The sequence below is a fragment of the Typopeltis vanoorti genome, chromosome 2 (assembly GCF_054136105.1).
Source record: "Typopeltis vanoorti isolate ZY-2024b chromosome 2, IOZ_Tvanoo_1.0, whole genome shotgun sequence".
Taxonomy (NCBI): Eukaryota; Metazoa; Arthropoda; class Arachnida; order Uropygi; family Thelyphonidae; genus Typopeltis; species Typopeltis vanoorti.
Genome location: NC_143550.1, coordinates 39,416,758 through 39,431,840, shown reverse-complemented (window position 1 = coordinate 39,431,840; position 15,083 = coordinate 39,416,758).

Genomic DNA, 15,083 nt, shown 5'->3' with positions numbered 1-15,083 from the left:
ACTATTTTAACTTTCTGGAGACACTAAATAAGGCCATCTATTACTTTAATAATTATAATGGATTGTTTATCAAAATGAGATAACGACAAGGAACTGTTAATTATCCGTAACAGAAGAAAATGATAAGAATAAACTTAATGGCGAATTAAAATTTGTAGGATAATGCGTTAGAATTCACAGGTCATAAATCATCAATACTTTGATAAAATCATCAGTTATGAATAGAAGAATGAAACTTGTCAGAACAAAGTAGAAAAGTTTACCACATGGTCTAAACACTGTGATATTAGCCACGATTGGACTGTATTTTATTTAAAAAAATTAATATCTTTTTGTGTTTCTGTACGAAAAAAAAATACATAAGACACAACTTCAACTGGTAACGCCAAACTGTCCAAACATACTTTGCACAATTCCTTCAACCATAAGGATGATACTTGTGCATTTATCAAAACTAGAAATGGAAAACCTTGAATTAACTCCCCCCCACACACACACATCCTCCTCGTTTGATCTGCTTTGGCTCAAAGTTTCCCTACTAACACAGTTGTTTTCATTTGCTGTGTTTTCCATTCTCCAAATTCAGGTAAACTCTGCTCTTCGAACACATAATCTCTAAAACTTGACTTTCTGCAGTCAAAATATCCCGACAGTAATTTTCTCTGGGAACTTCAATGCCGCCCAACTCAGAAAAAGACTTCCTTTCTCCATTTCAAAAGATCAAGCAGATAGGAATCCTGAAGTATTCACTATTAGCAACGATCTACACAAATAGTTCATCTTCTTACCACAATACCACACAAACCCCCATCTTGCTAATGCCTTTGATCTATTCCTCACAAGTTCGCCTTCCAAACACATCGTAGATGTTAGTTATCCTCTAGGATCCAAAAAAACGACCTGATTCAGTCTCCTGCACTTTTTAGAACACCCTACACTTACCCATTCTTAATCTCGTGTCCTCTGGCATTACAAAGGTGCCAAATGGGACGACCTCCGTGAATTCTAATCCTTTCCATGGTCTGAATCCTGTTTTAGTTCTCTTGATTCTAAGGGTATTCAAGCTCCTGGTCCCGAGTCAAGGCCATCTAGTACAACTGCTGCCCACTCGTGCTTCCAATGCTGTCATCTCCAGAAAGCTATTGTAACACCCAAAGATAGATAATGCCGACATCATTCTTGTCTTGCAATTCCTGCAATAATGATGCTAAGCTCCCCCCCCCCCCCGACACACACAATACCAAGAACTACTTATTTCACGGCACTTTTAGTTTTCCTCCAGAAAGAAGTCAGAACATAGATATTCCAGTATCTATGTTCAACAGCAGCGTTTCCAAAGCTATGTTCGGTGGAAAGTGAACACGTGTTCCGTGAAAAATTATCAAAATTAATATGAGCCTGGAATGGTTTTAAATGCTGCGACAAGTTAAAACATGTTTGAAAATCAGGCTTTGCGTGTGGATTATGCTACTAAGGCCAGCGCGCTGGCCTTCACTTTTTGATGCGATACAGCCTGCTGCGGCGATAGTGTGCGCTTAGCTTTACACTGAATACGAGTCCGATGATACTCGACTCTAACCAAGGTGTTCCGTCGCAGGAAAAGTTTGAGAAATCCTGTTCTACAGCATTGAAATAAGCCTACATTCAGGCCATTACAAAGAAAAGCAACATAAGTCAGCAAACTACAATCCAATTGCTCTTAATTTGTAACTGGGCACTACAAAGCTTGTCAAATGATAGGGAAGAGTGGTCTCATCCACGTAGCTATGGATAGAATTATGGAAGTCATCAAAAGACAACTTCTGCACCCCTTAGAGGTTCACCAGCTAATTAGTAATAAACGATATGGATTCCATCATTCTTCATCCTCAGTTGATCTAGCATTTATTGCACACCCCTGGACTCGAACCATGGAAAGATGCACCGAAATTCACGTGGTCTCTCTTGAAATTTCTAATTCATTTGATCTAGACTGGCACAAAGGTCTGCTCAGCAAACTACCATCCAATGGTATGCTTCAGCTTCTTGGCACTGGCTCTGCATGCTATCCTTTCTCTCTGATCTTCTCTTCTCTAAATGTCATGATAGATAGATTCATCTTCTCCGATTTCCCTTCCAGTGCAGGAGTATTCTAAAGCTCTGTACTTCTACTTGTTCTTTACTTCCTATAAAATGACCTGCTCTCAGTGACAAGTTCTATCCATAGCTACGTGCATGAGATCACACTTCACTCTTCCCTATCATTCGTCAGGCCTTGTAGTGCTCAATCATTAGAATTAGAACCCTGAAGCTCCTCCATAACAATTGCTATAAAATCCGATCTCCTCAGTATTCCTCATTGTGGTGAAGATAACCTTGTGAACTTCGACGCTACTACAACACGATCCTTTTTAGGTAAAAAAAAGAACTCCCGTCACTTTCCCCCTCTTATATCAATCGCAGAGCACGTTTTCAGTGGTGTTGTATTCATAAAAATTGGACAAGACACCAAAGTGATAATGTACTCTTCATATATAGGAGTCGTTTCGGTCTTTACTGCGATTCTAGACGACACTTGATCTGGTGAAAGTGGTACATCACGAGAATGTTCTTGAAAAGGATAGATACGGCGGTGCTGAGGTGATGGTGTGGGGAGGCATTATGTGCTTTATGGACGCACCGAGCTACAAGTGCTTATAAAAGGAACTATGACTGGTGAACGATATTGCAGTGAAGTTTTTCAATGTCATGTTCGATTGTTCCGTGGTGCTGAAGGCGAAGAATTCATTTTTATGGATCACAATGCCACACTACATCATGTTCGAGCATTAGAGATACCTCTTCTGGAGACCGAGGATATTATTCGAATCGAGTGGCCAGCACACTCTATAGATCTCAACCCCATAGAACACGTTTCGGACGCAATAGGGAGACGCACCGCTGCTCGAAATGCCCTCCCCAGAAAACAAACAAGACGTAATCTTTGCTCTGAAGTTGGAGTGGGCCAGTTTGCCTCAAGAACTCCTGAATCACTTGTTGCTATGCATATGCGACGTTGTTAGAGCTTCGGGGGTGGACATATTCCATACTGAAATGTCTGCGCATAGTTGCAGAGCACTGTACATTATTCCTTAACTACGTGCTTAGGAAATTTGTAACCTTTTGCCAAAACTGCATTGCAATTTAATTTCTACGAAATTTATAACACATTTTTTGTGTAATATAATTTATTAATATGCTGGCAATAAATGTATGTCCACATTTCTGTATAGCCATGACAAATCTTTCATATACAGGTAAAAATGTAGTTTGTCCTTAGCTTTTGGAACACCAGTGTATATTGCAGAATAGAATGATACCGAACTATATTTATATTTAATCATGCTGCGTGTCCAATGATTCTAATAAGTTCGAGTAGGCATACTTCCAAGTTCTAAGTACAAGCTTAAAGGATAATCAGAAACAAATTTTCGTGCGCGAATTCTGAAAAAAAAAAAAAAGCCTTATTTACTTTTAAAAAACAATAACAAAAATTGTAAATTCTTGTTGTTTTTATGAAAAGTTTCATGGAAAACTCTTGCTTTCATGAAAGAAATTGAAATGAAAAATTAATATTTTTAAGGCTTTTTACGTATACATTTCAGCGTTTTTTTTTTTTTAACAAGGCAGTTCGTAAATTTGCAGATGGCTTACAACCCTGTTCGGAGAACAAAATGCCGCCATTATCACAACCTGTCCATCATCCTCAGACTATCCCGGAGGGGGAGGACAAAGAAAATGTAAGAAATGTATAAACTGACCCTTTAACGACTGAACAATGAGTGACAGTATCAAAGTATACAATCAGTAAAGTCACCTAGTCATTTTGTAGCCAAAAATGATGGAAAAGGATGATAAACGATAGAAACAAAAAATGCCAGCATCGAACATATTTGCAGATGTCGACTCTTTTGTGGGTGTCGAAATGGTAGATTCCGTGAAAAATCAGGAGTGCAAAATTAATATTGCATTTAATGTTGTTTGTGATTACTTTTCATTTTTATTTCCTTGTTAGCTGTGTTAATTTTGCATCTCAACGATGATATCCAAGCAGATTTTGAGCAGGAGATAAGGACATTTAATTTTAAGATTATATACAAAAATATAAATTCTTATGAACCATATGTAGTATAGTGTTTTCAAAAAAAAGAAGGTCGTTATTTTAAATGCGAATATTTTTCAAATCAAATTATTGATAATTACAAAACCTTATATTATGTATTATAATATAATATAATACATATATTTATTCAACGACACCATAAATATATACACAAAAAACACAATAAACACCAATAACACACACAAAATTTTTTATTTATAAACTTGTTGTGCAGCAATAAAAGTGGTGTATAATATTAATAATGTTATTAGAAAATTTAGTTTATGTATTCAAAATAATAAAACTTATTGAAAACTGATTATTACTTTAAACATAATTTTATTTAAAACAATTCTTTAAAATGTAAAGCACTTAAAAGTCTTTTGTTTCGGAATTAATTTAATATCCCTAAAAATGTCCTATCTTCAGATAATGGCACGTAATACATGTTTTGCTTCAAGTGTTCAGAAACTTATATCCTTATAAGGACTGGTTTAAAGGGGCGAAGCAAAATGCTTTTCATCTTCCCCATTATCTGTAGAGGACAGTGTAGGGATAAGGTGTTATTGAGCTATTAAAGCTCTGATCATGGCAGGAGGGTAACAGCAATAGCCGAGCCTCAGTTAGAACTTCATTGTCTTCAGCATTGCCATCCATTACCCTCCAGGGGTAAACGAAGGCTCCTTCCCTTTTTAAATCCACACAACAAAGCATTGTACATATGTGTGTGTGCGCGTGTGCCCGTGCAATTAAGCGTTTCAAGGCTTTGTCATGACTTGCAAACTAAAATACAGCAATCCCTCTATTAATGCGCCTCCGATTAGTGCGTTTTCGATTATTGCGTCATTTTTTTTTCTGTACCCACATTCGATTAGTGTGCCTCTAAAATTCGATTAGTGAGCCTATATACATTATTTCCATGTACACTATGTTCCAAATTTGTAGCCAAAATTTATGTCGTCTGCTAATTACATAGCATTTTGATGATCATATCTCGTGCCTCCTTTGCAATTGTTTTCCTTACTTTTTTTATTTTTAAGTATTTTCCAAACCTTTCATCATGAGTAAAAGAAAAAGTGGAAGTGTGAAAATGATTCGAGAAGTAACCACATTGGAAGAATAACTTGAAATAATAAAGAAAAATGAACAAGGTGAGTCCAGAGCAAAGATAGGACAAGAACACAAAAATGAGTGAATCAACTATAAGGGCAATTTTAAGCATAACTGCTGAATACAAAGAGAAGGGTAAGACTGCTTCAAGTTCACCATGCATGCACTAGAAATCAAAGTATTATAACGATTGAATTAGAGTGACTTTATTCTATACGAATCGAAGATTGTGACCAAAAACGGATCCCGCTAGCAGCACCAACCTTATTAAATCAAAAGCAATGTCTCTTTGCAACCTTGAAAGAAAGGGCTATCAGTGATGGCAAAGAAGAAGAATTCCTCGCTAGTGGTGGGCGGTTTGAGCGTTTCAAAAAGATAAATAGCCTACATTCTAATCACAGGCGAAGCTGCAAGTGCAGATAAAGAGGTTGTCGCAAATTATCCAGAGATTTTGAAGAAAATTATAGAAGGGTGGGGAGGGGGGGGGGGCTATTGTGACCAACAAATATTTAATGTCGATGAAACCGGCCTTTCTTATAAGCGAATGACTTCCGAGACTTTTTTTTGCCAAATAAGGGAAATCTCAGGCTGGTTATAAAGTCGCAAAGTCGAATGAAATTACTGCTAGCAATATGCGATCCATTTGGAAGCACATTCTTCCACATTGTGCAAATGATTTTAGAGACTTTTCAAATGAATCTAAATTAATTAAATCTCATTCTGAGAAATTGAGTGATTCCGACCTGCTAATTTAAATGCACAGTGGGAAGATCCTGAAGAATATGAAAAAAATTTAATCACTGACAAGCCCAAAGAAATTTCACAGAAACAATTTGAAAATATTTTTCGCGCAATCAAAGTTTTCAAGCAGCAATCTTTAAAGGCTGACCCTGATGAAGAGAGAAGCAGTAACATTTGCAAAAGTATTAGAAGTATTATTAGAAGAATATTAGAAGAAATATTAGAAGTATTATGAAAAAAAAGAAACAGAATGTCCGCCAAACTACGTTAGCTCAATTCTTTGTTAAGAAGCAGAATAATAAACTTATATTCTGAATATGTTTTATTGTCTTTCAGCTTCATGGGTTTCCTTTAACTAAGCCCTAAGATATACCCTAATTCTTTTATTTAAAAAAAAAAAATTAAGGGTCATAAAAGAAATTTGAGGAACGAATTATACTTTTTCCCGTAGGTTATTATATTCGATTAGTGCGTTTTCGATTAATGCTTTAAATACACGTTTTAAAGAACGCATTAATCGAGGGATTGCTGTAATGCTGTGAAATCACTAGACGCATCGAACCCGCGAACACGATTCAATTTAATTTTGTTATATAACCGAGAAATAAAAAGTATTATTTTTTTATTCTTCAAATCTTCCGAAACAAATAATAATTTCTTAACTTACATGCGAAGGTTTTGTGTATTATTTTTGTCTGTGGCTTTGATAGGTTTGTTGAACTCATTACATAGCATTACATTCACTTTTCCAATGCTAATATTTAAATGGAACCCCTTTTTGTTGTGAAAATATAAAGCCATGGCAATGTAATGTTAATTACGATTTTAGGAAAAGATACAGTTAAGATTAAAATAATATTCACTGCAGTTTTAAATTACGCATATCATTTCTACATATTCAGACTTTATTTTAAACTGGAAAATTAAATTCACATACATTAATTCTATTATTTTGAAATTATCATTTAACGGTGTGTTTCGAGTCTTTTTTTTTTTTTATTCTGTAATAGACATTAATAAATTCAATTTCTTTTTGTTTATATTAACAGTCTTCGTATCAAAAGAATTTACAATTATAAATTCTTTTTACATGATTATTTTGCTGATTCTTTTCCTAAATTTATTATGAAAAAATTGTTATTAATAAAGCATATTTGAAAAATTCTATCAATCATTTTAATATATTCTGGAGATCGTGTATTGAAGAGCATTTTAGTTGCTGCGTGATCCATTGAAGTGAGAAGAACAAATAATTTCTGCAAGTAATAATAATAAGTAATTGATTCTCTTCCGCAATCCACTAAGAAACACAAATTTCACTGAATTTACAAAAAAAAAAAAAAAAATAAAGATAATATTCATCTAATTTTATAATACAATTTTACGACACTTATAATAGTGAATAAGGTAACTTGCCGTGTCTCAGCGATGAACTTTTCAGGTTGACTTCATTTGTTCTGGTATTATGTTTTATATAAAGGGATCAGTGGAGGCTCGTGGCTTGAAATCGTAGGGATGCTGCAACTTTCGAAATATACATACACACTGTAAGTATAGTGTATACGTGTGTGGATAAAATATAAAAATTATGGTAAAAAAAAAAGTGAACATGAAAAAATATTGTTTATTATCGATAAAATTATACAGTTTAGTATAATTCAAAATTACTATAACAAATGTTATGTCTTTAATTGTAATGTCCAAATATTTAAAGAGACGGAGTAAACACGATAAGCATTACGAACACTCTACGACTGGCGCGAACTACATATAAACAACAGTGGAACTGCGCGACGGACAGTGCCGCATCACGCTAATATCTCGCATCTCACTATGATATGCATATACTTGCGCGCGTAGCAATATGACCCTGTAATAAACAGAGTGCTGCTAGCATCCTTCGCCCTCCTAAGTGCTACAAGATGGATTTTTATTAATTTTCATACAAAATAAGAAAACTGTATAGGATTGTTGATGATAAAATTAAATATTACAAGCAAGGGTGCTTTAGTTTCGCAGTGACTATGAATGAACCGTCCCTGAAAGGGATACTTAGTTTATTTAATTGAGAAATATTTGCACATTTTTATCAATGGCTTAATAACTGTAACGGGAAAAGACGAGAACTATCTGAGTCTTTGATGTAGACGTTTGTGAATTTGCAAGTAAAAATCTTCCCTTTTTAATTTTAAAGGTCTGAAACAATTGCTCACATATTTGAACATATAATGTGGTCTTTAATTAATGTTTCGCTCAATGTTAGACTAATTCATTTTAATCCGTTTATCTGTGCGTTAAAGAATCCCTGAACTCTGCATTAACTGAGAGATGGAGGAAATGCTCTTGTTTTTTTTTCTACTTAATTTTTTTTTATGATGGAAATCTACCATCACAGATTGTAGAGGTGTCTGACATTTTAATTGTTCATGCGAAGTTCCTGCTCCTACTATTTAATTACAGTTCTTCTTCTTTTGACTAAGGCCGCCATCCATATGATCTAATAAAAAAAGCAACAAAAAAAGTGGCATCCAAGCACCATTAATATACGAAGCACTAATAATGCCAAAATATATACAATAATACAATGTTTCGTTCATTGGGAATTAGAAAAAAAAAGTAAATGAGATCATATCCTTCCTTTTAAAATTTTTTACTTCATTTTTTCAGAAGTCTGTAACAGACTCAAAACAATAAAACCAGTTTAACAATCCACTGGAATAATCTTCTAATAATTGGCTAATTCTTTGCCACTATTTTATCAACAATGAGATAATTATATCAGCACACTCTCCGATGTTCCAGCTTCAGGGATAAACAATTATGACTTGAAACTATTTCTTCGATGAAACCAGTGCTTAAACTATCCCCCTCTCCATTGCATTAAGAACACAATTGCTTGCATCTTAACAATGTCCTTTTTTTTAGCTTATTTTCTTAATTATAACTTTCCTGTAGGTTAAACGAGTGGCAATCACGCGAGAAGAATTCACTTGCTCACTCACTCACGAGAAATTTTCCAATGCAAGCATAACAGATCTTCTGACACGAACAATTAAAGTGCTTGACCTGTATTAGCACGAGTTTTAAATTTGCAGTGGCAACAAAGGTTGATTAAATTGGTTAGTTGTTTGTGGTTGAATGGTTTTTGATGGTGCTTGGACTAAATGACCAGGTCATGGACCCCTTGGGGTTTTGTCGCCTCACTCTTACGAAGGTACAGCCCATTTAAACGGTAGCATTATTGCTACTTGCGGCACGCGAAGTAGAATCGAAATCCTATGAAAAACTATCAACATTTCTAACTTGCACGTCTCTAAATCCTAATTAAATTGAATAAATACAATAGTTGGGTGTCCCTTCCACTTATTCCAATTCTTTATTTTAATGCTAGTTGTTTGCAAAACTTTTTTTCTGAGGAACAAACGCTTTTCAGCAAACCCTATCAGTCGAACTTCTTCCAAGGTATTATTGGTCAACTAGTAGGACAAGTTTGTCATGCATAGTCAACACTTAACACTGGAAACATTTATATACAGTCGGCATTTAACACAAAGGCGAACTGCCTGTGTTCCGGTATAGATACAATCTATTCAATAGAGAGATTGTTGATAAATGGATCGTTTATCTAGAAAGACAAATCGCTTCTGGTCCTCAGATATCCGTGTATTACCTCAATTGCCTCTTTTCATGTAGCTGTCAACAGAAACTCTTTGTCTATAGAAAAGAAATAATATTTTCTTTCAACCATAAGAAAGGGGGGGGGAAATACGAGAAAAAAAAAGAATGTTTGGTGCATAAAGTTCAAGGAACCCTATTAAATAAAAATCAATAGTGCCGATCTTCAATAGAGAATGTATATATTCGTAGCCTAGCCATGAGATGTCTACAGAAAGGGTCAAAAATAGTGTTAACCCTTTGAAGAATATTATGAAACATCTTGAAACGTGCAGTGCAATTCATTCCAAAGCATCTTTGAGGTCGCTGCGAACTTATATCAGTCGGATAAAGATATGTGGGCGTGCGCGCACGTGAATTTTAAACAATTGAAAAAAAGTTACGCCATAACATTCGACTATCACAAAATCATATTGACTTAATAAACACTGTACGGTCAGCAGTGTGACCATATTTAAATTGTGAGCTTATTGTTGCTATGGTAACATAATATGAGCTTATTGTTGCTATGGTAACATACTAACATAACATTATGTTTGTCATAGTCAAAACTATTTTATTATATAGACCTTATAGTCCTTATAAGGACTGGCTTAAAGGGGCGAAGCAAGAATGTGCTTTTCATCTTCCCCGTTATCTATAGAGGACAGTATAGGGATACGGTGTTATTGAGCTATTAAAGCTCTGATCATGGCAGGAGAGTAACAGCAATAGCTGAGCCTCAGTTAGAACTTCATTGGCTACAGCATTGCCATCCATTACCCACCAAGGGTATTAATCACCGCATCTCAGGTCGATTGAAGTCTGCGCCCCCTTATTGTTATTATATTATTATACAGACGAATTAGATTTTTAATTCTATAGAGAATGGATAAATTTCATCACCCGGTGTGAAACTACCGCTCGGCGTATTGGAGGCCTGAAGTGGATTAAAAAAAATTCCATGTTTTGTGTCTAGAGCAGAGTTTTCGGATTATGTAAAAATATATAAAAATTAATAAAAATGGAAACGAATGTGGGTGGGATCCGCATAAGAGAAAACATAAGTTATCTGTTGTTTACTTAAGTTTGTTCATTGTCCAAGAGATGGAGCCATCGGTACATCTTTAATTTTCTTCTTTTTACTACATGGCTTTTCCGATATTTTACATTTTCATTATTTATCACGCGAAGAGTGCGAAGGAAAATGAAATATGGCAAAGATTCAGTTTTCAGGTCGAATGTTATGTACAGATAAACAATATAATGTACTAAACGAATTAGTCTGGCTAAATGCACGCACTCACGCACGTATCTAGTGTCCTCGTTGCTTTACGTTTGTTCGAATCTATATATAAATAGTTACCGACTTACATCCTATGAGTTTACCTTTTGTGTTTCCAGCCCTCTTAATCCTCACTTTACTAACCGCAACAAAGAGAACGAAAAATGTCAGTCCACTCCCAGAGAACTGATGCGTTTTACTTAACACGTGTTTCTCGTACAATGTACATCTCTGAACTGGGTGAACGACAGTCTTTGTCGTTCACCCAGTCATTACTTACTAGACATACCGTTCCCTAATCGTAAGGAGTGTACAGAACATTCAGATAATGGTCACTTTCTTCTTCATTCTTAGCCTTAGAAGACGACTTTGTTCCGTTATATATATATGAGGCAAAAGACATAAAATGTGGCTGGGTTCAAAAGGCAGGCTTAGCTTCCCTTCAACTAATCCAGCAAAGGATAAAACAGTTTCAAACATAAAAGCACCACCCACGGGAAGTGTTCCATCTCTCCCTCCTGCTTTAGATTGAAGACACACTCACATGCAAGCTTTGTTTATTTTGTATCTTAAAATATGGCCTTGGTCATTCTATTAAAGTATTCTCTACCTTCAGCACATTCATGCTTGGCTTTTTTTTTTTTTTTTTTACTACGTTTTACTACTTGGGCTTTAGAATTGGTATTACACATGTAAATTTTGCATTGAATATATAAGAATCGCTGTTACATCGAACTCTGAAACAAAAGTTGAACATGCTGGCAAATGGCATAATTCATTGTTACTATGGTAACATATTGTGAGCTTATTGTTGCTGTGGTTTATTTATTTATTTATTTATTCGTATGGCATGAATATCAAAACATGCAGTACAATACACTGTCACTTTAAAAACATATAAAATTAAAAGTCAAAAGTCATTTTAAAAACCAATAAAATTAAATGGTTACATTCATATTGGTCAGATTAGTTCATAGCTTCGGGTGTAGCTCTTAAAAAGTCCAATTTGTCTCCTGAATATGCTCTGAGATAACACTGAGTCACAATATGGTCCACAGTTTGTTTCTGAGCTCCACAATCACAATGCGGGGATGGTCGTTTACCCAAGCATGTCCGCACATACACCATGACCAGTTCGTATTCTGTTAAGTCCAGGATTTTCGTGGGAGGTGTGAGCAAGCATCAAAACTTTCTTGTAATTCATTGAGAGAAAATTTTGTGATGTCATCTGTCTGGCTCTCTCTCCCACTGTTCTTGATACTTTTGCTTCAGGTCAAAGTTAGATTGTAGTAGTAGTTGGGCTAATTGTAGTGGTGGATGTCTTGATCTCAATCGTCGTACACTTAAGTCAGGGAGATCTAAATGTTGGTAGGGCTGTATTCTCCAAGATTTTCTTATACTCCTGTAAGAGAGCCTTAGTCCTGCGCAGATCGGCGGAACAATGTTACTAAGAGCTGGAAGCCAGTGTGTGGGCGTTGATTTAATTGTGCCAGAAATCAGTCTCATTGTATTACTTAGTTGGCTATCAACAAGTTTGTGTGCTATTTAGCCACACTGATGAGCAGTATTCGGCAACAGAGAAAACTAGACCAAGAGCTGTAATCTGCAGATTATCAGCTGTTGCTCCCCATGTCGTGCCTATTACTTTTGATTGCTATGGTAACACACCAACATAACATTATGTTCGTCGTAGTCAAAACTATTTGATTGTATATAGACAAATAAGATTTTTAATTCTATAGAGAATGGATGAATTTCATCTCCCTGCGTGAAACCACCACCGCTCGACTTATTGGAGGCCTGAAGTGGTTTGAAAAAATCCCAACAACAGTGTAAATTTTCATACACTGTTGAAACTTGTACTGCAATTGTACCGGCTTGGTTGGCCGAGTGGTTAGCGTATCCTTTCTCCAGCCAAAGGGCTGCAGGTTCGAATCTCACAGTGGGCATGGATGTTTGTGATATCTGTGAAAATACTACTGGTGGTAGGCGGTAGATGGCGTTGGTGTAGTTGCAGTTGGTGGATTGAGTGGTGGAGATAGAGCTGCAGAGTAGATGCCCTCCCTCGATGAGACTTTGGACTTCCTGGAGGTGTCGCGGAATAATAATAATAATAATTTGGTTTGTGTATTGCAATATTGTAATGACATAGATTACAAGTATACTTGTTAGATTGTCAACGTTAAAAAAAAAAAAAAAAAAAAAACGTGTGCATTTAAATAAAGGGATTGTTCGTTGGTGACTTCCGTGATGCTAGCTAGATCTGCAGAAGAAATATTCATAGTTTTGATTCCAATATCCCGCTGATGACCTTTTTTTGTAGATTTCAAGTGATTCCAGAGTCGTTCGGTGTAGGTAGATAGATTTATTTTTTCCCTTACCCAAAGGGAGGAAAAAGCCTCCCATAACTCCCCAATATTTAATTCCAAAACTGTGCAAAACTGACTGAACATCGAAATACCGTTTGATGTATCGCTTTTTACTAGCTCGCTGCAGAAATTCACTCAACTGCTGTGATATTGAAAGACAGACGAGTCTACTAATTTCCAGAAACGTTAGAGCACTAAGAGTGCCATTTACTGCTTATATAAAATGAAAAGGCATTAGAATTTGTATTTGTACGAAGATGAAAAATCTTAAAAGCATTTATTGTATTTAGTATTTGATTTATGATGCTAACAGATAGAATTAAAAAAAAAAAAAAACTGTGTCACCGTTCACCTTTGCATGTAGTGAAAAACTAGAGGAAGAAACTAGTTAACAAAAAGATGGTGTTCTGGTAAGATGCAGATGCATTCTCTGTTTTATTAATTTTAGGCTATTAAAGGACCCAGTTTGTAATAGATTCCTTTTTTCTTTTTCTTTTTTTTTTGTTTGATATGGAATCCTTTTAAAGTTTAGAAACTTTCGTGGGTGGGATTTTTATTTTAAAAAAAAGTTTTTAAGCTAATGCGGTAGGGCAAGCTGGAGAAATGCTATTAAGAATATAAATGATTGAGATGAGCGGATAAACTTTACAGTTTGTACCTACTAAACACTTTGTGGTTAGTGCAATTTATTAATTATCTTCGGAATGAGTTTTTAAAAAAAATTCAACCTTCATAGAAGCGTTTAGTCGTTAATGACTATATTTTCCATGAAAAAGTGATATTGCCTGATTTGTCGCGTGCAGTTAGTTCTGTCCAATTAACGACACTAAAGCTATTCTTACCTTATATGTACTTGGGTGGGCGACCACCTGGATCTACCAGTCTGCGATGAAAAAAAAATGAAACATGGAGACAGTATTATTAGTAATGAGGCATCCAATCTAAACGTAAGATGTTCTGTGTCCATAAAGAAATCAGTTGATAGAATTTTTGTAATATTTTTCAGTGCATATTAGCATGCATGTGGCAAATGGTTGTCGAAAATCGTTAGATTATGTTGTTAATACCTTATGATAGTTGAAAACAAATCAGAATGATTCGTTGAAAATGGATAATTCTAAAATAGATTATTTAAGAAGGAAACTACAGAATCGAGAAGCCTTTTGTTTTTATTTTCAGGCACTAATAATATCTATTCACTTCCCATATCGCATATAAAAAGATTGAGCGTATTCACTTGTCTTTTTCCTGCAACAAATATTCACAGTCTGTCACTACAAAATTTTAAATGGTCTATCTCCAAATGGAAAATTCAAGTATAGCCTTAGTCCTGCGGCCGCTATACTTAAATAACAACAAAAAATGTTTTTTGACTCAAATTGGAATACTTTAGTAAATAGGACATTTTTTTTTGCACGATTTTGGCTTATATCACAAAAATGGCTTACTATAAGATTAATTTGAATATCAGACTAATTTGAATCGAAATGAATTTAATTCAAGCAATGACTTCTTCTTGTCCTGTTCGCAACCTGCTTTGAAGATCAACTATGGTGAATTATATGTTGCATGTCGGTTGTGATATTCATTCACCAGACAAATTTCAGATCTCTGAGCTCTCATCATGAGAGCTGTGTGTCCATGGACATATTGAGATCCTTTTGATTGCGACGTCATACTTATCATATACATAATCTTAACTCCAGTTACTGATGAGACCTTAACACAGGTCAAATCCTTGACCGGTTTTGACCTTTATTATACTATTGACCTTTACTAGGACCGATTGTATCTACAAACGCAT